The 25,527-nt window shown below is 46.5% G+C and overlaps 1 protein-coding gene across 1 annotated transcript in view; it reads right to left on the bottom strand.

The window, feature by feature from the left end:
- The window catches only part of LOC141735437 (SET-binding protein-like), a 343,864-nt gene extending 322,989 nt beyond the window's left edge, over positions 1–20,875 (bottom strand). The window contains exon 1 of the mRNA XM_074568194.1: positions 19,712–20,875. The gene's annotated coding sequence lies outside the window, so the exon portion shown is untranslated. The remainder of the gene's footprint in view (positions 1–19,711) is intronic.
- Between the last annotated feature and the right edge of the window lie 4,652 nt (positions 20,876–25,527).

Here is a 25,527-nt window from a genome sequence, read left to right as displayed (position 1 = left end):
TCCCCACCTGCACGGGCCAGTATCTCAGCTATTAGAAGCAGGCATTTCCCCACTCAAGAGAGAGAGTACAGAGGGTACACACCACGAGGCACCCTGTGGTTCTACCTGCGGGACCACGGAGAGGACATGAGGAAGTGGGATGGACGACCTACTTCGATCCTGCGGACACGGGTATAGGAGTTGCAAGGAAGGACAACCACAAAAGGGGATCCCTCCAGGAAAAGTGCCGCCCCAGTTTCCAGTGGGCCGTTCCCCAGACAAAGCAGAAGGCCTGATCTTGCTTCTGATCCTCTTGAAGGAACTTCCAAGTCATTTATGCAAGAAGTGAGTAATGGATACTATGACGAGTATTAGGGGGGCCCTGCCTCCGGCCAGGTGGAGGAAAGGGACAACCGGGTTTATTGGACGGTGTGGATTCGATGGCCTGGCACATCAGACCCACAGGAGTATAAGGCTCTAGTGGACACGGGTGCGCAGTGTACTTTAATACCATCAAGCTATAGAGGGGCAGAACCCATTTGTATTTCTGGGGTGACAGGGGGATCCCAAGAGTTGACTGTACTGGAGGCAGAAGTGAGCCTAACTGGGAATGAGTGGCAAAAGCATCCCATTGTGACTGGCCCAGAGGCTCCATGCATCCTTGGTATAGATTACCTCAGGAGAGGGTATTTTAAGGACCCAAAAGGGTACCGCTGGGCCTTTGGCATAGCTGCTTTGGAGACAGAGGAAGTTAAACAGTTGTCTGCCTTGCCTGGTCTCTCGGAGGATTCTTCTGTTGTGGGGTTGTTGAGGGTCAAAGAACAACAGGTGCCGATTGCTACCACAACGGTGCATCGGCGGCAGTATCGCACTAACCGAGACTCTCTGATTCCCATCCATGAGCTGATTCGTCAACTAGAGGTTCAAGGAGTGATCAGCAAGACTCGCTCACCCTTTAACAGTCCCATATGGCCGGTGCGAAAATCTAATGGAGAGTGGAGGTTAACTGTAGACTATCGTGGTCTGAATGAAGTCACGCCACCGCTGAGTGCTGCCGTGCCGGACATGCTAGAACTCCAGTACGAACTGGAGTCCAAGGCAGCCAAGTGGTATGCCACGATTGATATAGCGAACGCATTCTTCTCAATCCCTTTGGCAGCAGAGTGCAGGCCACAGTTTGCTTTCACTTGGAGGGGCGTCCAATACACCTGGAATCGACTGCCCCAGGGGTGGAAACACAGCCCCACCATTTGCCATGGACTGATCCAGACTGCACTGGAACAGGGTGAAGCTCCAGAACATCTGCAGTACATTGATGACATCATTGTATGGGGAAACACAGCAGAAGAAGTTTTTGAGAAAGGGAGTAAAATAGTCCAAATCCTTCTGAAAGCTGGTTTTGCTATAAAGCGAAGTAAGGTCAAGGGACCTGCGCAGGAGATCCAGTTTTTAGGAATAAAATGGCAAGATGGACGCCGTCAGATTCCAGTGGATGTGATCAACAAAATAGCAGCTATGTCTCCACCAACTAGTAAAAAGGAAACACAGGCTTTCTTAGGTATTGTGGGTTTTTGGAGAATGCATATCCCAGATTACAGTCTAATTGTAAGCCCTCTGTATCAAGTAACCCGGAAGAAGAATGATTTTAAATGGGGTCCTGAGCAACGACAAGCTTTTGAACAAATCAAACAGGAAATAGTCCATGCAGTGGCCCTGGGGCCAGTCCGGGCAGGACAAGATGTTAAAAATGTGCTCTATACCGCAGCCGGGGAGAACGGCCCTACCTGGAGCCTCTGGCAGAAAGCACCAGGGGAGACTCGAGGTCGACCCCTAGGGTTTTGGAGTCGTGGATACAGAGGATCCGAAGCCCGCTACGCTCCAACAGAAAAAGAGATATTGGCAGCATATGAAGGGGTTCGAGCTGCTTCGGAAGTAGTTGGTACAGAAGCACAGCTCCTCTTAGCACCTCGACTGCCGGTGCTGGGTTGGATGTTCAAAGAAAGGGTCCCCACCACACATCATGCAACTGATGCTACATGGAGTAAGTGGATTGCACTGATCACGCAGCGAACTCGAATGGGAAACCCCAGTCGCCCAGGAATTCTGGAAGTGATCATGGACTGGCCAGAAGGCAAGGATTTCGGAATGTCACCAGAGGAGGAGGTGACGCGTGCAGAAGAGGCCCCACCATATAATAAACTGCCAGAAAATGAGAAGAAATATGCCCTGTTCACTGATGGGTCCTGCCGTATTGTGGGAAAGCATCGAAAGTGGAAGGCTGCTGTGTGGAGTCCTACACGACGGGTTGCAGAAGCCAGTGAGGGACAGGGTGAATCGAGCCAGTTTGCAGAGGTGAAGGCTATTCAGCTGGCTTTGGACATTGCTGAGCGAGAAAAATGGCCAGTACTTTATCTCTACACTGACTCATGGATGGTGGCAAATGCTCTGTGGGGGTGGTTACAGCAGTGGAAGCAGGGCAACTGGCAGCGCAGAGGCAAACCCATCTGGGCTGCTGAACTGTGGAAAGATATTGCTGCCCGGATAGAGAATCTGGTTGTGAAAGTACGCCATGTAGACGCCCATGTACCGAAGAATCGGGCCACGGAGGAACATCAGAACAACCAGCAGGTGGATCAGGCCGCCAGGATTGAAGTGGCTCAAGTGGATCTGGACTGGCAACGTAAGGGTGAACTATTCATAGCTCGGTGGGCCCATGACTCCTCAGGCCATCAAGGGAGAGATGCGACATATAGATGGGCTCGTGACCGAGGGGTGGACTTGACCATGGACACTATTGCACAGGTCATCCATGAATGTGAGACATGCGCTGCGATCAAACAAGCCAAGCGTTTGAAGCCTCTTTGGTATGGAGGGCGATGGCTGAAATACAAATATGGGGAGGCCTGGCAGATTGATTATATCACACTGCCACAAACCCGTCAAGGCAAGCGCTATGTGCTCACAATGGTGGAAGCAACCACCGGATGGCTGGAAACATACCCTGTGCCCCATGCCACTGCCCGGAACACTATCCTGGGCCTTGAAAAGCAAGTCCTGTGGCGACATGGTACCCCAGAGAGAATTGAGTCGGACAACGGGACTCATTTCCGAAACAGCCTCATAGACACCTGGGCCAAAGAGCATGGTATCGAGTGGGTGTATCACATCCCCTATCACGCACCAGCCTCTGGGAAGATAGAACGATACAATGGACTGTTAAAAACTACACTGAGAGCAATGGGTGGTGGGACTTTCAAACACTGGGATACTCATTTAGCAAAAGCTACCTGGCTAGTTAACACCAGGGGATCTAACAATCGGGCTGGCCCTGCCCAATCAAAACTTCCACGTACTGTAGAAGGGGATAAAGTCCCCGTAGTGCATATGAAGAATATGCTAGGGAAGACAGTCTGGGTTAGTCCTGCCTCAGGCAAAGGCAAACCCATCCGTGGGATTGCTTTTGCCCAAGGACCTGGGTGCACTTGGTGGGTGATGCGGAAGGATGGGGAAGTCCGATGTGTACCTCATGGGGATCTGATTTTGGGCGAGAATAGCCAATGAATCAGATTGTGTGCTGTTAATTGATAAGTAACACTGTCACTGTATGTCCTCATTGCTATAATTGCTATCAGTTGTACTACAAGTAAGGCACAGGGATGGTGGGATAAGAACTGATCTCAGCAGCTGGCGCCCAGCAGTTTCCTCAAGATCTACATCTTCAGCCCACGGACTGTGAGCATGAGCCACACCAGGTGCACCAGTCACAAGCTCCGAAAAATACAGCATGCAACAGACCAGCACCACCCAGCATCTCACCTGCCCCGAGAGACTGTTCTAACAAATGGAGCCCAAAGCCGTGGATTAAAAGAACTCAACGGACACTTTGGAGGGATGACCCATAAACTAAGGGCATTATATGTGTGTATATATATATATATATAACAGGGGAAAGTGGTGGCAATTCATTGGAACCTGCTGGGCATGGCATAGATGGTATGGAATAAGGGGTGGATAATGTCCTGGTTCCGGTGGGGATAGGGTTAACTTTTCCTGGTATTCCATGCCATGTGAGCCACGCCCACCCTGAGCTGCCGGGGGAGGGGGCAGGAAGTTGCTGCTTAAAAGCGGGCTGGGGCGTCCCGGGTCCGGCCGGTCGGCGAGCGGCGGTTCCGTAATCGCGTTTGTATATTCCCCTGTCCGTGTTGCTGTTGTTGTTTGCCTGTTCCCTTTGCTGTTCTGTTAAACTGCCTTTGTCCCAACCCAAGAGTCTTGCCTTTTCTTACGATCCTTCCTGTGTTAGGAAGGCACGTGCGAGCGGCACGTGGTTCTTTGTTGCCATCTGAGGCTAAACCACGACAGACATAGAAAGGCTAAGCCAAATAAATACCAAACATTTAGTTAAAAAAAATTTTAAAATACACATAGAGTGTTTTTAAAGGTGTTGAGGTCCTCCCTAAAACGCCCCCTATAGCCAGCCCCCACCACCCATCACGGCAAGCCAGTGTAGGCTACAAAACTAGCAGAAGAGTATCACTGAGAAAAAAAAAAAAAAAAAGATATTTTTTGCTATTTTAGCACAAACAGCTCCCTGGTGGGCCAGAGGAATATCTCTTCTAGCATACAGAGAAGAAAACAAGAAGGCACTGCCAGGAGTAGGTTTTGGGGGTGCAGACCTGCTCTTTCAGCAGTAGCTCCCTACTAGAGTAGTTCTGCTATGCTGCCAAACCCCACCTCTCGACCAACCGCAAGCAAGATCTGAGCACAGCCAGGGATTTCCCAGCTCATTCTTAGTAGCAATAAACCATAAAGGAGAAACAAAACTAATCTTGCTACCTATCACTAAATCATAACAGCATTATCATAGACTACTTTAAGGCATAACTCACCAAGAAATATCACATGCCCTTGTACCACTGGCTTCTTTCTGCCTTTTAAAAATACCTTGTACAAGCTTAAAATTCAAAGAGAAGTAATAACAAGCACCTTTTATTAGCTATATATTCACATTTCCACTGGAATGTGGCCACAGGTCATTTCTCTGACCCTGACACATATGGCTACTAATGGAAAACCCTAAGCATCCTAGAGCTCTATGAAATCATTGGATGACCTCCACCCAGGTCCCAGCAGACACAAATTCAAATAAAGTTCCTGTAAACAGCACAAGCCAACAGCCCAAGGGGGGGGGGGGGGAGAAGAACTATCATGGAGCCTGATCTGCCATCTGGACTTCAAGGTGGTTTCTATAGCTTATAGTAGATAGAAATACACCACAAAAACCACTTATGCTTAAGTTGCACATCTTCTGGCAACAGGGAGGAAACTCATTTCCCAGAGATGCTGTCAATAGTCTCATTTAAGGTGATCTTGAAGAACTAACAGACCCAAGGCCTCCTATATGCCTGCCCTGACTCACCCTATGGTCAGCAAGTGTCTCCATTTCACCACCTCTGAAACAAGGATAACACTTACCTCATTCAAACCTATTGTAAGGTGGGTTAGTTAATGCCCTTACATAGTTTTGAACCCAAGTATTTACCATGTGGTAATCACTAATTACTGATGCAATTAGTACGTTAAAGCCACCCAGTTGCAAGGAGCTGCTCTACCTAATTGACCAACCTTGCACCTTGCCTCTCCTTTGTGCCTATGGAGGTGATGGTCCAATAAAAAAAAAAAAAAGCTGTCCTATTTATCTGCTATTTCACATTGTTAATCTCCTTGGAGAGGAACTCAATGTACACACACTCGTGGGCTGCAACACAAACACAAGGTGAAAAGCTTGGCAGTTCAGCATTCCAGGGAGTTACTCCTCTGGTATGCACTAATGTACAATGGGCACTCTGTGCCAGTCTCCGCCCACAGGCTTTTAACCTCTCTCACTGCTGGTAAAAAAGTGAAAACTTCTGGCAGACAGCATCTAGCTCAGCAGGCAGGGCAGCAGGATGAGTCCGTGACCACCAAGGGTGCAGGAAAGGGACCACAGCCACCTGCGTAATCAACCAACCCGTTTGGGACCCTATGTTGAATGGGAGATGAAATAAAACTCATGGCTCTGAGCTAGGAAGGGTCTTCCAGGTTTTGATTCATTGGGTAATATTTTATGGAGAGTGAATAAAAAGCCAAGTTTCTGCTCCAAATTCTGGTTGTGGGTCTTTGACCCAAGCTCTGGGTCATGATGCCTAAACACTCATCCCACTTGGCTGTGTGCCTCCAGGACAGTAGAAACAAGCAACAGATGAATAAAGTCATTGCATTACACCAGCATCAGGTGAGTTCATGCCAAATCCACCTTAAAATCCCACTTCAAAATATTGGCCTCCTGTTTTGCTGAGAGCCTGCAAATGATGTCACCAGACCTGAAGGTAGCAACAAATAACCCTGTGCTCAAATGCCATGCAGAATTAACCGTGTCATTGTTTTAGGTATCTCCTTATTCTCCTCCAGAGTTAATAGTTAAATGACTTGGGTGCAGGGACATTATACTCGTCTTTCTTGTTTAGGCATGCTACCTGTGCTTTGACTAATTAGGAAACCTCACTTCAGGCTTCTGAAAGTGTAATCTCTTTTGGAAATCTCCCCTCTCCAAGCTGCCTTCGAGCAGAAGCACTGAAGGGACTACGATGAATGCTTTTCATCCAGCACCTCTTCTGCCTTAGCTGGCAATGTGCAGATCTAGAAATCTAGGGAGGAAGCAGATTTTCCAGGAGACCTCTAGCTCTATTTTAAACATATGAGAGATGGGGGCTGTCTAGACTTTTAAGTGCTCGCCCAATCTGCCCTTTCAGGCCTCCGAGGCTCACTAGCATCAAGTCCCATTCAATAAGCAACTACAGAGGTGTTTTACCATCCAAATTAAGCTCCCAGAGGAAAGTGTTACTGCTAGCAGGCTTCCTGCAGTCAAGTTAAATTTGAGGAGGTGAATTTCACAGAAGTTGATATTAGATCTTAATTAGGAAGAGATTCATGCTTCCTCTGATAAGTACTGAGAAATAATCAAATGCTTATGTGCTCAGTCTTGCTATGGCTGCTCGCACATCTCTTATCAGCTTCTCTGGGCACCTCAAACACGCTTCTGGAGGCAAAGGCCTGAAGTACAAGACCTCCTTTTGGGTCGTACTAGATGCCTCCTATTAAGGGCTCTGAATAAGCTCCCTTCTCCTGCCTCAGGTAACTACTCAAGTATTCAGATGCCAGGGCTATAAAGTGATTAAACTGAAAATTTTCTGAGGACAAAAACAGAGGTGAGAGCCCACAGTAGGGGGGAGAAATCCACCTATTTGGGATTCTCCATTAAATGAAAGTGGGCATAATAATTAGCATGGCTTTTGCCCTACACACAGGAGCAACCACATTAGTAACAAGCAAATGCTGATTAGACGAATGCAAGCCAGCCAGGTTCAGCTGCCCAGCATTCGTGCTGCTGCTTGATTTGCTCAAGCACCAGGAGCACCAGCAGAGAGCTTGGAGCAATATTGAAATGCTGCCCAAATCCCATAGTACGCTAATCCCAGCCACGACTGTGGCTACTGAGACTGCTTTTGTTTTATCCATAGAGTCCAAAATGCCATAAGATGAAAAAGAAAAAAAACAATTTTATTGAACAGGTTCAAGTGAGAGGAAACTGAGGTGCGAGTCTGAGAGTGTCATAGTGAACGTGAAGTGGAACCCATGTCTTCTCAAACCTCACGTCTGTCATGTTGCCTTTGGATCTCACATTCTCTCATGTGACATACAGTTAAATCCCTAATCTTTGCAAAATATCAGAAATACTGGAAGCCTCTTTACACTCCATCTTTTTAAAACCATTCACCACAAAGCACTGGAGACTATGCAGCAATATTTAATGATGAGATATCACCTTTCACTCCGAAGACTCCCAGGTTGCTTCCTCAATTATATATGCCACCACTGAAATGCAGCTGCCTCTGGGGCAGAGGCCAATGGACAACCCACATTACGCCCGAGGGAAAGTTTTGGTCAGAAATCTGCTTTTATGAGAAGTGTCAGCGAAACTTCAGAATCCATCATGGGACATAAAAACCCAACAGCCTGGCATGCAGCAAGCTGCATTGAACTCAGTTAACTCACATTAGGAATACACACACACAAAAAAAAGCCTCAACCTATTTCTTCATGATTGCTTTACAAAAACACTAGGAATTTCAAGCGTGGTTGTGGTCGCAGTCCATGCACTGCCAGATCACCAGCAGCACAAGTTTGATGCAGATCAGGAACAGACATCTGATAATACTTTTATTGAATGGACCAGAGCATACAAGATGGGTGCTAAGCCTTTCTTCATGCCAACTTAAAGGCAGTTCCAGAGGATGGGTAAAACTTGTGAGCCATAAAGCCATCATGGTGCAGACAGGTGACATAGTATGATGCAATACAAAGTCTGCTGGGATAAAATTAAGTCAGTGCAAAATTTTTTGAACAAATGTGAACCAGGAGAATGAGTTTATACTGGATCAGTATCATGCACCAGTAGCGTATTTAATCTGCCACTCAGAGCCCTGGAGCTAGATTTAGCGTATATTTGGACCACAGCCTTTGTTACTTCCTGTGTCCATGATACTCTGAAAGAACAATACAGTTTTGGCAAGGAGCTGGAAAAATGACTGTGATAGCTATTTTCCATCCACACTATAGATCCCATAGGAAACACCCTTTTACCCGCCTTGCATCAATCAGGACAGAAACGCGGCAGAAGGACTTCCCCTTCAAGCAAAACAAATGAATGTCATCTCTCAATAAAGAATCAGAGATGGCCTGGTGATGTCCAAATCCTGACCAGACACAGCACTGAGCATCCTATCCTGGGTGACTCTGCGCTGAGCAGCATGGTGGACTGGACAATCTCCAGAGGTCCTTCCCACCCCAGCCATTCTGTGCTTCTGTGATATATTTTTTTTGGTCTCTGTCTCCAGTGCTGGGCAAATCGATCTCTCTACTGCATGACAATTTTAAACACACTGCTAAGATTCCCATCTATAAGATATATAGGCATGTATAAAATGGATCTGGGTACAGATACAGTATGAGATCCTCAACTGATAAGAATAATTGCGAGTGGAATGACCATATGTGAATGTCTGTAATCCACAGATTATCTATAAAAATAACTAACTATGGCATGTGATTCATTGATAGGCTGAGTTAGATGCACAGGGGGTTACACAGAAGAAAGGTGGTTCCTCTCCTTGTGGTCCCCTTGCCTCCAGCACTGCTTTTGTTCCAGTCCTTCCACCTCTGCCTCTAATTTTGCATGGGTTATGTGAGGGCTTTCTCTGAAGGGAAGGGATGCAAGCTCTCCTAGGTGTGGTCTATCCACATGAAAACAAGGAACAAGGATTAATGGCAGTTACCAGAACAACAGAAATGTAATCTTCACTCATTTCCATTGCATTGCCCTGAGTCAAAGTGCTACCAGCCCTCTGCACCTCCACCATCATGACTGAGTAATGCTGACTGATGGCTCTGCCTCAGAGTGCCCAAGCCCAGCAAAGGGAGCCAGGAAAAGCCACACTGGAGGGGAAAAGACAAGATAACCTGGAGATCTCTCACAGCCAGATGAGGCTGCGAGCATCCCCCCTCAAGATAAAGAGACAGAAATAAATGAGAGCCCAAGCATATCTGTAATTATGGAGGCATGTGTGTGCACATTACACATGTGTGTATCTGTCTTCTCAACATAGAGACATTAAGAATAGATTATGGAATCATATTTGACTCCATAATTAGGTTTGAGACCCCATAATTAGATCAGATAGTCGCCTTTCTACGTAAGTAACTATCATACAGCGCTGAAGGGAGGGACAACTGAATGATTAAACAACTGACATGGCCATAAATCACAAGGCTCATAAAAGCAATACTGCCCAAGGTACAGCTGTGGCAACAGCCAGAATAGCAAAGCACCCATCTGTGGTAGGAGAGATGCCCATCATGTTGCCCCAGGACTTTTACAAGCTCCTGCCTGAGAACTGTGCCAAGGTTTTATAAATCTACTCAGGTCATCAGACCTGTAAACACCTCCTCATGATGACTTCTGGTCTCTGAAGGACCAACCTAAGGATCAACTTCCTCCCACTTGTGCCCTCTGAGACAAATGCTGCTACAGGACTGCTCCAAAGCTGAGCTCAGTTCACTGGATTTACACCTCTGAATCAAGGAATTGCGTTTGATCCCAATCAGGAGTCAGTGTGTCATTTTTACCCATCACCCTTGTGAAGATTAGGCCTCCGGGACACTAGAAAACAGAATGAGATGCCAACTGTGCTCCAGCTCATTACAACACAAAAAGCCAAGCCAGGAGATTTGCCTACATCAGGTCAACACCAGATTGCTGAGCCCCCAGACCAAGCATCATCACTCTCAGCATGATGTATAATCAAAGGTGACTCCTGAGATGATCCAAGAGAATAGCCCTGGGTGCAGCAGTGTGTCCCGCTACGAGGATAAAACTTATTCCATTAATGACAGCCATAAAACTCTTTGGGGAGAAGTGTCAACATGCACAAGAAGGGGACTTCAAATGCTTATTCTATTCTAGCCAGCCCTTGCCAAGCACACCATCCCGGAGGTAGTGGCAGCCACTCCAGGCTACAAATAGAAAGTTTTATGGGTATTTAGGGAAAGGTTATTGGCACAGAGACCAGCCACAGAAAGCAAAAGTCTGCACAATTCCATCATCTGTGTTACCAAACTTTCCTAGATTGACTCCGCTCTTGGAGAGCTGCCATCAGATGCAGTAGCCGCATCCTAACACCGTCATGGTAGGGCAATAGCCTCTCCTTCTCCCTCTGATCAAACATTTCCCTCTGCACCCTGAAATGTGTGGAAAATTATTTTTCTATATAAATCATTAACGAGAGGTTTGTTTTTATTTACTGCTGCTGCCACAGGACTACTTTTCTTTTTGTTTTCCTCCTCCATTATTCCATTTTTGCTTGCACAAGTGCCAAATACACCAGCTTTCCCTCCCTTCAGGAAAAACAAACAAATAAATAAAATAAAACACATCTGATAGGGAATGCACCAGGTCTTGGCTCAGCATCCATTCTTCAGAGCAGTAAGTGATGGCACAAGGAGGACCAAAAAGGCTTCGGGCCAGGATCTATCCTGTGCCCAGTCTAGAGGCTGTACAAACAACAGATCCCATATTACTCAATTCTGCATGCTTCAAATGAGACTAGGAATAAGAAAGGTTGGATTTTGTCCATGCAGGCTTGCACTGTGTGTTTCCATGCTGAGTAAGCAGTGGTGTCTTGCTTGGTGCTGTATCACGTACCAAGCATCCCCAGCATCAAGGGTGGACTGTGGGAAAATAGGGCATATTAAGGTCATGCAAGAAGAAGAGCAATAAATTGGGGTATTTAGAGGAAGGCATTGAGACTGATTTGCCTTGCAGAATGTATCAGTCTTTTGTCTTTGAGAGAGGAGAGAATGTCTGGGTCAGCAAAACAAGAAATACCCTTAAAGCTTCATGAATTGCAGAAGAAAAAGCAGTAAGCAAAAGCAGCGCAGGACACAAGTGGATGAGGCTGGATACACCCAGGACAAAGAGCAGCCCACCAAGAGGCATAAAGGTTAGTCAGGAACGTGCCAGTGGGAAGACCCGAGGCCAGGAATAAAGGCAAGATAAATGACTGCTGTGGGCAAAGAAAAGGAGTAGCTTTGCCTCTAATGAAGCTGAAGAGGAAGCAGTTACAGAAGTGCTGGGAGAAGTTGAATCAGATGGCAGATAAGAGTCTGCTGAGTACCTGCGCTCCCAAAAGGCCTCTCCAGATGAACTACTTCATTGTGCTCTGTGTGTGGCATTGCACACATCGAACTCTCTCTGAGGTGTCAGATAGGATCTGGAGCACCAGATTCACGACTCAAATCCCTATTCAGGCAGGACCAGGACTTTGGATTGTTATTCCCTTTTAACGCCAGTGACTTCAGGAGGATGTTAAAGGCTGGATGCTGTGGCCAGCAGGTCGAGGGAGGTGATTCTGCCCCTCTATTCTGCTCTGGTGAGACCCCACCTGGAGCACTGCATCCAGCTCTGGAGCCCTCAGCACAGGAAAGACACAGACCTGTTGGAGAGGGTCCAGAGGAGGGCCACAAAAATGATCAGAGGGCTGGAGCACCTCTCCTGTGAAGACAGGCTGAGAGAGTTGGGGTTGTTCAGCCTGGAGAAGAGAAGGCTCTGGGGAGACCTTATAGTGGCCTTCCAGTACTTAAAGGGGGCCTACAGGGAAGATGGGGACAAACTTTTTAGTAGGGCCTGTTGTGATAGGACAAGGGGTAATGGCTTCAAACTAAAAGAGGGAAGATTTAGACTAGATATAAGGAAGACATTTTTTACGCTGAGGGTGGTGAAACACTGGCAACAGGTTGCCCAGAGAGATAGTAGATGCCCCATCCCTGGAAACATCCAAGATCAGGTTGGACGGGGCTCTGAGCAACTGGATCTAGTTGAAGATATCCCTGCTCATTGCAGGGGGGTGGACTAGATGACCTTTAAAGGTCCCTTCCAACCCAAATTATTCTATGGGGTCAGAATTTAAGGGAATCAAAGATCAAGTCAGTCATGGGTGCCCCCTCTCTCTGTTGATGACATATAGGTTTCTGTCTCCTAATCTGAGTCCTTCACTTAGGTCGTAACCAGGCAAAGTTTGGTCTATGGGCTCCAATGGGTCAAGAGACCCCTGAACTGAGGCATCCATATCACTGCTCCCCAGCTGGAGATGGATGCAGTTTTGAAGAGGTCCCCAGTCCCTACCTATGGCCATGTTGCAGCTTATTGTTATTTTAATTGTTGCTCACACTATTTTTTTCAGAGGTTTTCCTCAAGGGCCCTGGGAGGTCTGTTCACTGAGCTAAGCCTGAAGAAAATGTTTTGGCCTGAAAGCCACACTTAAAAGGCAGCATGTTTTAAGAGCAGGTATGTCTTCAACTCTGATAAAAGGATGGAGGAGCAGGACCTATGTTTCTGTGACTACCTCCTACGACACAGAACTGGGATCTAATGTAAACCAACACCTATAGCAAATGCCATTTATGACACTTATCCAGCAGGATTTGTAGGGACAGTGCCTCTCTCTTTAAGCGAACAGACTGAACGATCTGCATCGACTTTAGGATGCCTACAATGACACTTTTAATTTGTCATGGCATCGGAAACCGTGACCTCCATTTTTTTGTCCCCCTCAAACACCAAAAGAAGACAGAGGCCTTCAACAAACCCTATGTTTATATACATTTATCAGCTCAAAGTCCAGCAAGTTAGACTGCTGCATGTGGTTAGAATAATTTAAAAGGTAAAAGTGTTTCCTCTTCTTCCCCCATCCTCACTTTTTCTGAATAAATTGGGGAAAAAAAGGAACAACTGACAGCTGGAGAGAATTTACTCAACCTTTCAGGGAGAAAATTGCCATCAAGCAAAGAGAAAGCATGACATTTTTCAGCCCATTAGGTGAAGGTTTATGGAAGTTACAAGGATGTGAATATATGGGTTAATATTTTAAACTGTTTTGCAACCTTAGGAATAATGGGCATGTTTAATAACACTTTGCCCAGATGCCTGCTATACTTTGCATGTATACAATCCTGTTCAAACACTTACTAAACTCCCCCAGTTAATCTTCATGTCTCTGATCCCTTCTGAAAAAGAATTGAAGAATTCAGTAGAGAATTATTCCCCTGTACAGAATTCTATTGAATCCCCACTATAGAGCTCCATAGGAAGGCTTTAGAGAGCAAAAGAAAAAAAAAGAAGAAAAAAAAAGAAAGAAAAAGAAAAAAACCTACAGGAAGGATTTCCTTGTCTAGCAAACTAATAGGATTTCAGAGGAGTTTCAGTGGAAACCCCATTGCACTCTCCAAAGCCAAAAATTTAGCAAGACTCAAGGAGAAGTAGGCATGGATCACAGCATCACTCCAGAATACGATGGGTCTGGAAACACACAGTGAAGTTAGGCCAGTGTCCAAGTCTTAGAAATCATATCAGTAGGATATTCAGGATATGTGGATTCATATGGAAAAAAGACATGCCTATAACGCCTTGCACCTTGACCTCTGGTTTGAGTATCATAATTTTATCCCTTCCATCTTAAAACCAGCTTCCCCATCTGCTAAAATACCAGGACAGAAACAGAATGATTCATTGTATACATATATATATCTCAGTTTTAAAGGTTAAGGCTAACAAAATTTTCAAAGTAACATAAAACACATTCTTCTGAACAGCTTTCCCAAGTACTATTACAGGAGATACTGTACTACAGTAGAGGAAACTTTGCTCTCATCACTGCCACATTCATACAGCCCTTAACTGCCCAGGACTGCACAAAAACTCTTAAAGAAACAGGAATTCACTCCTTCAGAGACAGTTAGAAGCTAAATAAGTTGCCCCCACAACAGCATTTAGCCACCACCCCAGCACCCCACTCTGCCAGGCATTTGCATCCCAATATATCATGCACTGCAGAACCAAGCCTTGGACCACACTGTGCTCTGGTATTCACCAGGGCAGGTCAGAGCCTTGCCATCACCTTCTGACCTCGCGTTTCTATGGAAATTGGTCTCCTCCTGCATGGCTTTTCCACACATTGAGCTTGCTTTCAAAAAAGTGCATCAGACTCACGAGTTCTACATAGGGAGGACAAATCAGGCTCATCCTTATCATTTGCACAACTCCTTTTTCCCTGCAAGACCCGTGCGCTGGATGGACATGTACACGAGCCACACCACTGTCCCCACTCATAAGCAAGAGTAAACCTGACCCTGGGATCTGTGATCAACACCAGTGACCGTATTCCCAGAGTACTTCTCTGGCCACCTTCCTGTTTTGTCACCTGTGCTTCAGCCCCATCACTTTCCCCTTCACATCTGAAGTCAACAGGGTCATCATCACTCTGGCAACAGCACGTGGGTTGAGTGGACAGGCAGCCAGGCAAAGATCATAGAGAGGCCTGAGACCTTGCAAAGATCCCCAGCTAGACTGGGAAGTAAACTAGAACTGTAAAGATCATAATCAAGCCTGGATCAAATCCTCCCAATCCTCAGGGTGTTTGAGGTCCAGAGTTTCGATTTGGCTTTTTAGAGAGAGATGACTAACCTGAGAACTCTTTGAAATTTTCAATTTCATAAAAGACAACAAAAGCCTAAATGAAATAATGTCAGAAGATTGCTTTTCATATCCATCTGCCCCACAGCTTACCGTAAAAGCTTATCATTGTGTTTGGACAATCTGTGCTGCAAAGTAAATCCAACTCCAAAAGGGCAAAATAGCCCCTAACTCTGCTCCCTCTCAAGAGCTGATAAACAGAAATTGCCACTCCCTACTTCCTTCAGACATTTCCTCAGCTCTGAAAGACGATGCAATATTCTCTGACTGCTTTTATTCAATTTCAGAAATTATTTTGCCTTCTTTTTTTTTGCCTCCACCTATTTATCCCCTTTGCTTTGCTCTCTCTACGACCAGTTAAATGTGAATGCAGAATCCAGGTGCCTGTTGGGGAGCTGCGCTTGTTCCCAGCATCCAGCAGATCTCCAAGCAGGTTCGAATACGCAATGAATTTTTGAAGACACATCAAGTGAAGCCTTCACGTTGAGAAAAGGAGAAAGAAACCATCTCTAAGGGTTTGAGTGCATCTCAGAAACAACTGTGCTAACAACGCATGCTTGCAACCTGATTTCATGTCCGTATCAGAAGGCAAAGCAGTCTCAACCTCAAAAGTTTGGAAATCGTTTTCAGATCTAACAGTCCCCCCAGGCTAAAAACTGAAGTTGAGGGGTTTTAAAGCCCATCTTTAATCAAGATGACAATTTCCTAAAAGGATGAGTCATTTTATTTCCTCAACAATAATAATGAGAAAAGAAACTCTTTTTTTTTATCAAGTTGGAAAGAGAGAAAGTAATGAGAACAGAACCAGCAAAACCAGTCCCAATAGAAAACACAAGCCCTCCAGCAAAACACTGGGAATCTTCTCTGCTGAAGTTCTCCCACAGAATCTCACCGTTCTTCCTAGGCTTTGGACTAACTCTAAACCTTGGATTGCTGCTGCCCTTAAAGTGCACGGACTTCCCAGCAACGAGGCTAGATTTTGCTGTGGGTTTCATCTGACCACCTTTTTTTTGTGCAAAGATTTGATGTCCTTCTCTCATCATCAAATGCATGCTTAATCACAACACTTACATGCTAAAAACCCTGCATGCCTGCATGTTATGGTAGGCAAAAATTACATGCTGAATTTTCTGAACATGGCTTAAATCCTATTCAATTTGCCTTACTGCATCATGGAGCAGATTTTGGCAGTTATTAATGCTGCCTTTCAACATCATCGCAGACCCACAGATCACAGATACTCCAGAGATGGGTAGTTAACGGGGAGCAAGAAAGACTGCCCAGGCATATGGTTAAACAAATCAGTCATCAATTCAGTGGGAGAGCTTTAATTTCCATCACAGCAATCTGTTGGATCCCAGAACTGTTTTTACGTGGTTCATTAGACAATAGCCTTTCTTGCTACTAGTTGGGTCAAGAGTCAAAATTGCTGTGTAATTGCAAGTCTCCGAGCACAAGAGTTTTTCAGTCCTGGAGGGTGTTGTCCAAAGGGGAAAGAAAACAGAAGGGAAAGATTATGTGTGAGCAATTGAGCCCTACTGAGAGGCAAAAAAAGTCACTGAAACTGGGATTAGACAAATCTTGTAATGGAAAACAAGAGTCTTGTTGGTAAACTGGCACTTACACCTAAAAGACGTGTGCTGGGGAAAAGGAGCTCAAAGGATGGGTCAAAACAGACCAGAAAAGGATATTAAACATCATCCAAAGCCAAAAAATGATGGTTGGACCTTTTCAAGCATTTAACTTCTTGAGTTAATTAAGCACATGGTAATAGCAGTTATTAAAAAAGAAGAGTTCCCAACTTAATCAAAGTACATTATTGGAAATGATACTGAGGAATCTCAGTAGAGAAACCCAGTAAATATCAAGTCAACTAAATAGCTCAGTTATGATTATTATTAATAATAAATCATAGTCACTGTTTCTTTTGTTTGCCAACAACTAGCATCATTTATGGCCCTGCACAAACCTAACACACCATTTTATTACATTTCAGAGAGTGTATCCTCCTAAAATGATAATGTGTTAATAAACTATGCTGGGCTTTTTGGCCGGAACCAAAGAGCTCAAACAACTTGAAATAACATCAGCAAAACATTATTTATTCCCGATCCCTAGTTGCAGAGAAAACAGAGGTTTTCTTGGCTCAGTTACTTCTCAGTAGATTTCTGGTTTCAATTAAAACTTTGAATCTGAGAAGTTAAAAAAAAAAAGCCAAAGCCAATAAGAGATGGAAGAGAAGTCTCCATTCACTGAGTGTTTCTGGTTTTGTTTTTTTTTCTCCCTGCTTTTACATAACCCTTACGAGCTAAGAGCAGAGATTAAAGTACAGCTATATTGTTTGGAGGGGCTTTTCTCTTTTCAGATAAAAAGCAAATGGAGATGAAAAAAAGTTTCTCCTTTGAGTGGCAGTCAGTTCAGACTGAGGGGACCAATCTCAGCGAAGGCTGAGGAAGCACAGGAAGGTGTGTGTGAAACAGCCGCTTGCACGTTTTCCCTGATAATCATTTTTTTCTCCCATCTACGATAAAAGGTCCTAGACACTTGCTTCCTCAGGTTCATGCTATCGCTGCCTAACATTAGATGAGCAATTATATCATTAATGGAGCCCGCACCAAGTTAGTCCTGGCTGCAGGGGTTGTCGGATCAATAATTGGTCCCATTTGGGTCCATAATATTCAACACGGGATTGGATTTGCCAGCAGTCCTTAACCCCTGAAATCCTCCTGTCAATACGAAAAGGATCAAATTACTTTCCCTGACAGCAGAGGACTAACAGGCTCAGCGCTTTGCTCGCCTCGCGCATCCTTTGCGGTTTGACAGACGGACGTATAAGGCAACACGGCGGGTCCCCGTCCCCCCTCCCCCGGGCCCGGCCCGGCCCCGGCAGGGCCACCGCGGGCCCGCTGCTAATGAAACACCTCTGCTTGCTGGGGGAGAAGCCCTGCCCGGGCCTCCCCTATCCCCCCACCATCCATTTGCTTGTGGCGGACTCCTCCCAGTACCCAGCTCGGCTCGCCGTGCTCCAGCAGCCGCCGACCCATACCCCCAGCCCGGGGTGGAGGCACCGCCACCCCACGGCACCGGGATGGGTGGGCAGTGCCCCCTCCCCAAGCCGCGTCCTCATGCATATCCTCCTTCCCCCCCGCAGGTAAGCCCCCCCGCATCTCCCCTTGGAAACGCACCCGGGGATGGGGGACTTTCCTGCCGGGGGGGTGCCGGACCGGGTGTCCCCTCCCGTAGGTCTGGTTCCCGGCGGCGAAATGCCCTTTTAGCATCAGGCGTCAGGCCCAAGATTATCAGTGCCGTTTATTTGAAGCGGAAACGAATCGGAAATCCTTCTCCCAACTGCCTTTTTAGACACATAAATACACACAGGCAGGGGCAGGCAGCGCGGGGAACAGCTAGTGCCCGGTGTGATGCACACACACACTCACACCGGGAAATAACGGCGGGAGGGGGCCCCCGCCTCGCCGGAGGGACCTGATTGCCCCCTGCCCGCCGGGGAGACCCGGCGAGTAAGGGGTGTGAGTGTGTGTGTGTGTACACGGAGGTGGGCAGGGAGCCTTGCGCCAGGGCTGGAGTTGACAATAGCCGCCCCGCAGCTGCAGGCTGCGTTTTGCCCCCCCCCGCCAATACAAACATACACACACACCCTCCCGATAATATCGACGATATTCAAACCGCCCAATGCTGAACTCCACTTCCACCCGGGATGGGGGGGGGGGAAGGGGCCGTCGGGGTCCCGGGGACGGCAATCACCGGCTTATTAATAAACATTATTAACGCGCCTCACTTCGGCACTGAGCAGGGGGAGCTGGGTGGGGGGGTGTCCCGCATTGCTAATTACTCCCATCCTCCTTTCCTCCACCCCACAACACTTCTTTCTTCCTGCAAATTGCCGCTTTTCGGGGCTGCGTGTCCTTTTCAACGTCAAAATAAGCGCGGGGCCGCGGCGGCCGCCCCGGGGCAGCCCCGCTCCCCCCCCGCCCCGCGCTATCCCTGAGCACTGCCGCGGACACCCCACTCCCATCCCCCCAAATCCCCATAAGGTTACAATGTTGCTCTCTAGCTCCACTTAACCTGCAATTTACGAAGCGGGGGGGGTTTCCCCCCCCTCTCCTTTCCACACGCACACACATAACTGCCACCTACACCCGGCACCGTCGGGGAAACACATGCAGGCTACCAAAGAGGGGGGAGATAAGGGGTGTGTGTGTGTGTAAATATATTATACAAAGTCCTAAAAAAATTGCAACCCCTTCCCAGCAGCACGGTTTTACCCACCCCCCTCCCAAACCACACACATACACACACCCCCACCAGCCACAAAGCGTGAGGAGGGAAGGGGTCCGAGGGGGAGAGGACTCGCATGAATTGCACAGCGGAGAAACAGAAATATTCCCCCCCCAAATAAATAAAGCCCTTTCCGCGCCGTTGCAAAGTCACAACACGGAAAAAAGGAGACAACATTAACTTTTGCATGCAGAGGGGAAAAAGAGAGGGGGGAGAGAGGGGTAAGACCCTCCTGCAACCCGGATCACCAAAACAGACCTTTCCTCAATGGCTCAGGTTTTTTGTTGCCTTTTTTTTTTTTTTTTTTTTACTAACCCATATTCCCAAAACGGCAGTGGGGGCTTCTTAGCAGCTTCCTCTTCTTTTTTCTTCCTCCTCCTCCCTCGGATTTCCCCCCTTCTTGTCTCTTCTCTTTTAGATCCCGGTTTCAATCCCTCGCCACATCCCCCAAAGGTGCTTTTGCTTGTGTTGCGGCAAACCCATGGCGGTGTTCATCTGTCAGATTAGGGGAGCGCACGGCCGCGCAGCACACGCAGACCGGAGAAGGAAGAGGGCGGGGGGGGGGGAGGAGGGAAGGCACCCAGGCACCCAGGGAGAGGGAGATGAACGGACAGACAGAGGGATAGATAGCTCGACAGATAAATGATAGATAGATAGATAGATAGATAGCGCGAGAAGGGGGGAAAATGGCGTCTTGGAAGCTGGAATCCCGGAGTAAATCAAATTAACACACAACACCCAGAGCAATCCCGGCTAATTTTAGCTGGATCCAAAATACAATGAAAAGGAAAAGGGGGGTGGGAAGGAGGAGAAGGAGGGAGGGGGGTGAAAGAAAGGAGGAGGGGGGGAAGGAGGGGAAAAAAAAAGGGGAGAGAAAAAAAAGAAAAAATCAATGCACTGGATAAAATCCTGGATTTGAAATCGACGTAGCTTTTCTTTGGCTCTCTGGCTTTTCCTTTTCTTTCCCCCTTTTTTTTTTTTTTGGAAGGAAGCTTTTTTTTTGCTTTCTGTTTAGTGGTGGTGGTGATTGTTTGGGGGCCTTTTGAAGGGGGGCGGGGGGGGGAAGCGTTTTCGGTTTTGCTTTTCCTGGCGAGAAGTTTAAAAAAAAAAACAAAACAAAAAAGCCACACGAAAAGAAAAAAAAGAGCAAAAACCCCGCGACAAGAAAAGGTCTGCTTTGGCGACGAGGAAGCTGTTCCCTTTATTCCGTCTCTCGTCTCCGGATCGGGCCGGTGCTGGTGCCGGAGCTCCGGTGGGCTGCGGCCGCCCACTCCCGCCGCCGCGCCGCCCTGCGCCGAGCCGCGCCGAGGGAGAGCAAAGGGGAGGCGGGGGGGGAGAGGGAAAATACCCCCTTTCCCTAACGGGCACGGAGTCAGTGTTCGCACACGCACACCCTCCTCGCTGAGAGGACAGTCTCGGGAAGGGGGCGTCTGGGGGCTGCTTTTTGCTCCCCGCTGGATTTTCCTTTCTCTGTCTTTTATTTTGTCTTTTGGTCTGCTTCCCCCCACTTTCTGCCCTGCAAGAGGCGGAGATCTGGCGGCTGATGGCTCCGTCTCTCTCGCTCACGGAGTCCTGCGGCACTGGGACGGAGGGGGGAATAAATGGTAATGATCACACACAGACACACACTCGGTGTGCCTGCAATGCTCAGCCCTGGATTAATGTACTCAACAGTGACACTACCTGACACAACAGCAGCAGTGATGGGGGCAGAGAAGGTGAGACTCAGGTCAGTGGTATTTATCCCACTCCAGTCTCTCCCCCCCCCCCCAAGCCCCCTTCCCCCCATCTCCTTTTCCCAGTGCAGACCCTGCGGGCTCATGACCTATGCAGAGATTTTTGGGGTCCAGTGACTGCTGTTCAGATCTGAGGTGAGGAATCCCTCTCTGGGGCTGTGTGAGACAAGCAAGGACTCCCAACACCTATTTTAAGGATTAAAGCCCACCACCACCTTTCAGTATGAAGCAGTAATAATGCCCAAAATACAGCACAACTTCAGCTCCGTGCCAGTGGAGCTGTGCAAAATCTAGGTCATAGAATCATAGAATAGTTTGGGTCCCAATAGGTTAGGGGCGGACATGCTGGGAAGCATCTCTGAGGAGAAGGATCTGGGGGTCCTAGTAGACAGTAAATTATCCATGAGCCAGCAATGTGCCCTTGTTGCCAAAAAGGCCAATGGCATCCTGGGCTGCATAGGGAAGACTGTGGCCAGTAGGTCGAGGGAGGTCATTCTCCCCCTCTACTCTGCACTGGTGAGGCCACAACTGGAATACTGCATCCAGCTCTGGGCTCCCCAGTTCAAGAGGGACAGGGAACTACTGGAGAGAGTCCAGCATAGGGCAACTAAGATGATTGAGGGACTGGAGCATCTCCCTTATGAGGAAAGGCTGAGAGAGCTGGGACTCTTTAGCCTGGAGAAGAGAAGGCTGAGGGGAGACCTTATTATGGCATACAAGTATCTCAAGGGTGGGTTTAAGGAGGATGGAGCCAGACTCTTTTCAATGGTTCCCAGTGACAGGACAAGGGGCAATGGGCACAAGTTGGAACATAGGAAGTTCCGTTCAAATACACGGAAAAACTTCTTTACGGTGAGGGTGACAGAGCACTGGAACAGGCTGCCCAGGGAGGTTGTGGAGTCCCCTTCTCTGGAGATTTTCAAGACCCGCCTGGATGCAGTCCTGAGTAATGTGCTCTGGGCAATCCTGCTTTAGCAGGGGAGGTGGACTAGATGATCTCTAGAGGTCTCTTCCAACTCTGAAGATTCCATGATTCCATGACCTTTAAAGGGTCTTCAACTTCTAGTCTTCAACTAGATCCGGTTGCTCAGAGCCCCGTCCAACCTGATCTTGGATGTTTCCAGGGATGGGGCATCTACCATCTCTCTGGGCAACCTGTTGCCAGTGTTTCACCACCCTCAGCGTAAAAAATGTCTTCCTTATATCTAGTCTAAATCTTCCCTCTTTTAGTTTGAAGCCATTACCCCTTGTCCTATCACAACAGGGCCTGCTAAAAAGTTTGTCCCCATCTTCCCTGTAGGCCCCCTTTAAGTACTGGAAGGCCACTATAAGGTCTCCCCAGAGCCTTCTCTTCTCCAGGCTGAACAACCCCAACTCTCTCAGCCTGTCTTCACAGGAGAGGTGCTCCAGCCCTCTGATCATTTTTGTGGCCCTCCTCTGGACCCTCTCCAACAGGTCTGTGTCTTTCCAGTGCTGAGGGCTCCAGAGCTGGATGCAGTACCCCAGGTGGGGTCTCACCAGAGTGGAGTCGAGTCCTTGGGCTTTTGCTTTCCCACCCTTGCTCTGCCAGCAGTCTGGATGATGCTGCCATTTGGGTTGCCAGTTTGGCAAACCTTTTCTCACAGGAGTAAATTGTTGGCTTGCCTGAGTAATCACACAGGTGATGAGGAGGAACTCCCAGAAAAGGGAAGGTTTGTGGGATGGAGCTGTGGAAGTGTATTTACAGGTGAAGGTAACATTGGGGGGGAGGAGTAGGGAATACTCCCCGGGTATCTCTGCATGTTTGATCCCTTGCAGAGATGGTGCCACAGGGATCCCTGTCCCAGAGTGTTGCAGGAGGCTCAAAGTACACCGAGTTTCTCCCCTTTGCTCTCGGACAAATGGTAACCACAGGCTATTATCCAAGTGACTTGAATTCAGGGTTCAACTGATGCAAGGACTACCTGGGTTGACCCCCACTAGCCAGGGAAGCTTATTCATATGCCCTGATCCCTTAAATGTGTAGCAACAGATTGACGGCACAGGTCCCAATCCAACACCAGCTGGGTAAGAGAGCTTTGTGTAGCCCACGAGATGCCGGCGTAGCCCTCACCAACACCCAGCAGACTCAACTACGTGGGTGAGTATGTGCCCTCGGCCCCACTGTGTTTCCTCATGCTTCCTGGGAAAAGCTCCTAGATAAAAAACACACCAAGCCATTATTTTCCTTTGGATCTCTCCACATGACTGACCTCTGCCGTGATGCCTACAAATCCCAAACCGATGAGTTTGGGTAGAGGCAACAGGCTGTGCCCGTTTTTCTTCTCTTGTGGTCCTTTCCTCACACTTCTTTCCACCAACGGGAGAAAACAAATAAACAAATCAATAAAATACACAAAAAAATGATGACCAACAGATCAAACCCACCTCCATCCCAAATAAATATGCAACCCAAAAACTTTTGAATCGGAAATGTCACACTGAAAATGTTGACATTTCTGATTGAAACCAAACAAGAATTGTCATTTTGAATCAGCGCTTTGACATGGAAGGGAGGCTTGTTTGTTTAAATTAAATCACCCAACTGGAGCTACATTTTGTCATTTTGTATCCAAATGAAGCAAAAAGCAGTAGTTTCAACATTTCTTGGCAGAGCTGCCAGTGACATTTTCCTGTGAAGAATTTTGGTTTTGAAAACTTTTGACAGGTAAACCCTGTGCATCGAAGAGCTCCATTGAGCATTGTCTTCCTCCTTGGAATAAGCTGACACATGGTTATGAAATAATTGGCTTGATTGGATTAACACAGAAAACCAAATTATGGACCAAAATGCTCAAAAAAAAAAGAAAAATCACTTCTGATTTTTCTTTGTTAGAAAATAGTGCTTTGTTTATATTTAATAAATTTGGGATAAAAAGTGTTTTGTGAGCCTTTGCTCTTTTTATCTTGTATTTCTTTTCTTCTGGAGAGCATACGTATATATATACAAATGTATTTAAGCAGCTCCATTTAAATAATTTCAAACTGAGAAGTTCAATTTGGGAATCAATCAAGATAATTACTTATTTAATGCTCACTTACTTTGAAAACATGGGGGAGTCTAAAAAAATAATAATAAAAAAGCCTCAAAATTACTAAAGAAAGTTTTTGATTGACCCAAAGTTATCTTTAGGCCTGTCTTATGTATAACTGGGAAAAAAAAAATCACACCTGGTTACCTGTAGACCTCAAACTCTGAAAAGACCCGTCAGGATAAATTTCATAAGCAGAAAAAGACCTATTCCTTTGAGTGGTCACCTTGTAGGATGTGTGTGCGTAAATCATCGTGGATCAGGGTTGACATCAAAGGTAACTATGGTTTTGTCTTCTAGATCTAGAACACTTTTCTTTTTAAAAAAAATCCTCTCTCTGACTCTGCTGTGTGTCAGGGAGTTCATACAATATAAGTGGATAATCCGAAAAAGGAAATTTCCTTCTCTTTGTTCTTTTCATTTTAAAAATACTATGGCATTCATAAAGTTGGTTTGGTTCCTGCAGCGGACCTGATATGAGTTTCGTATTTGTGTCTAACAATCTGTACATAACCTTGACTGCATGAGACAGGCAGATGTTTTATAATGAAGGCCATGAGCCTGTTATTTTTATATAAATAGCATATTGAGTTAAATATGTATATAAGTCTTTCTAGGTTCAAGTTATGAATTAATGTTATGCAGAATTATTGGGTGACTTGTACATTAACGTGAAAGAAAAAATGTATCTTGCAAGGCTCCCAGTAAAACACGGGTAACACTTTATATGATTAAAAAATACCAAAAAAATCATTAAAAAACCCCATTTGCAATTGGCTTAATTGCTTAAATCAGACCAGTTTCCTCATGTGTTTTAGCTTCTCAGCTGTCTAGCACACTTCTGAGCTTTACATGGAAGATATCTATCTATCTATGTATCCATCCATCCATCCATCCATCCATCCATCCATCCATCCATCCACTTATCTATATACACACACACATTAACTCTCAGACATACAATAGTTAGCAATTCATTGTATCCCACTACAACATAAGCGATGAGTGATTATATTCCAAGACAGTTGAAAACAGGGCAGAAATGTGAATGTATTTCAGTCCTCCCATTTTTTGCTCAAGAACTGCGAATTCAACTGTTTGAACAATTGGCCCCAAAATAGAAATAACAGTGATTTTAAAAGTTGCCCTTTTATTTTGTAAATCCCTCAGACATGTGGTATCAAGTTTCAACATTGTTGTGTGAACAATGGCAGGCAAGGATCAAAATTCAGGGCCAAGGGATTGGAAACCAAATGCAAAACTAATTTTAGAAGACATAACCCCCTTCTTTTGGTTGATTCTCCATGGGTTTAGGATATTTATACCCCCAGCATCCCCAAACCAC

Source organism: Larus michahellis, chromosome W (assembly GCF_964199755.1).
Source record: "Larus michahellis chromosome W, bLarMic1.1, whole genome shotgun sequence".
Classification (NCBI taxonomy): domain Eukaryota; kingdom Metazoa; phylum Chordata; class Aves; order Charadriiformes; family Laridae; genus Larus; species Larus michahellis.
The sequence above is the reverse complement of the archived record's forward strand: the minus strand, read 5'-3'. Positions and strand labels throughout refer to the sequence as shown.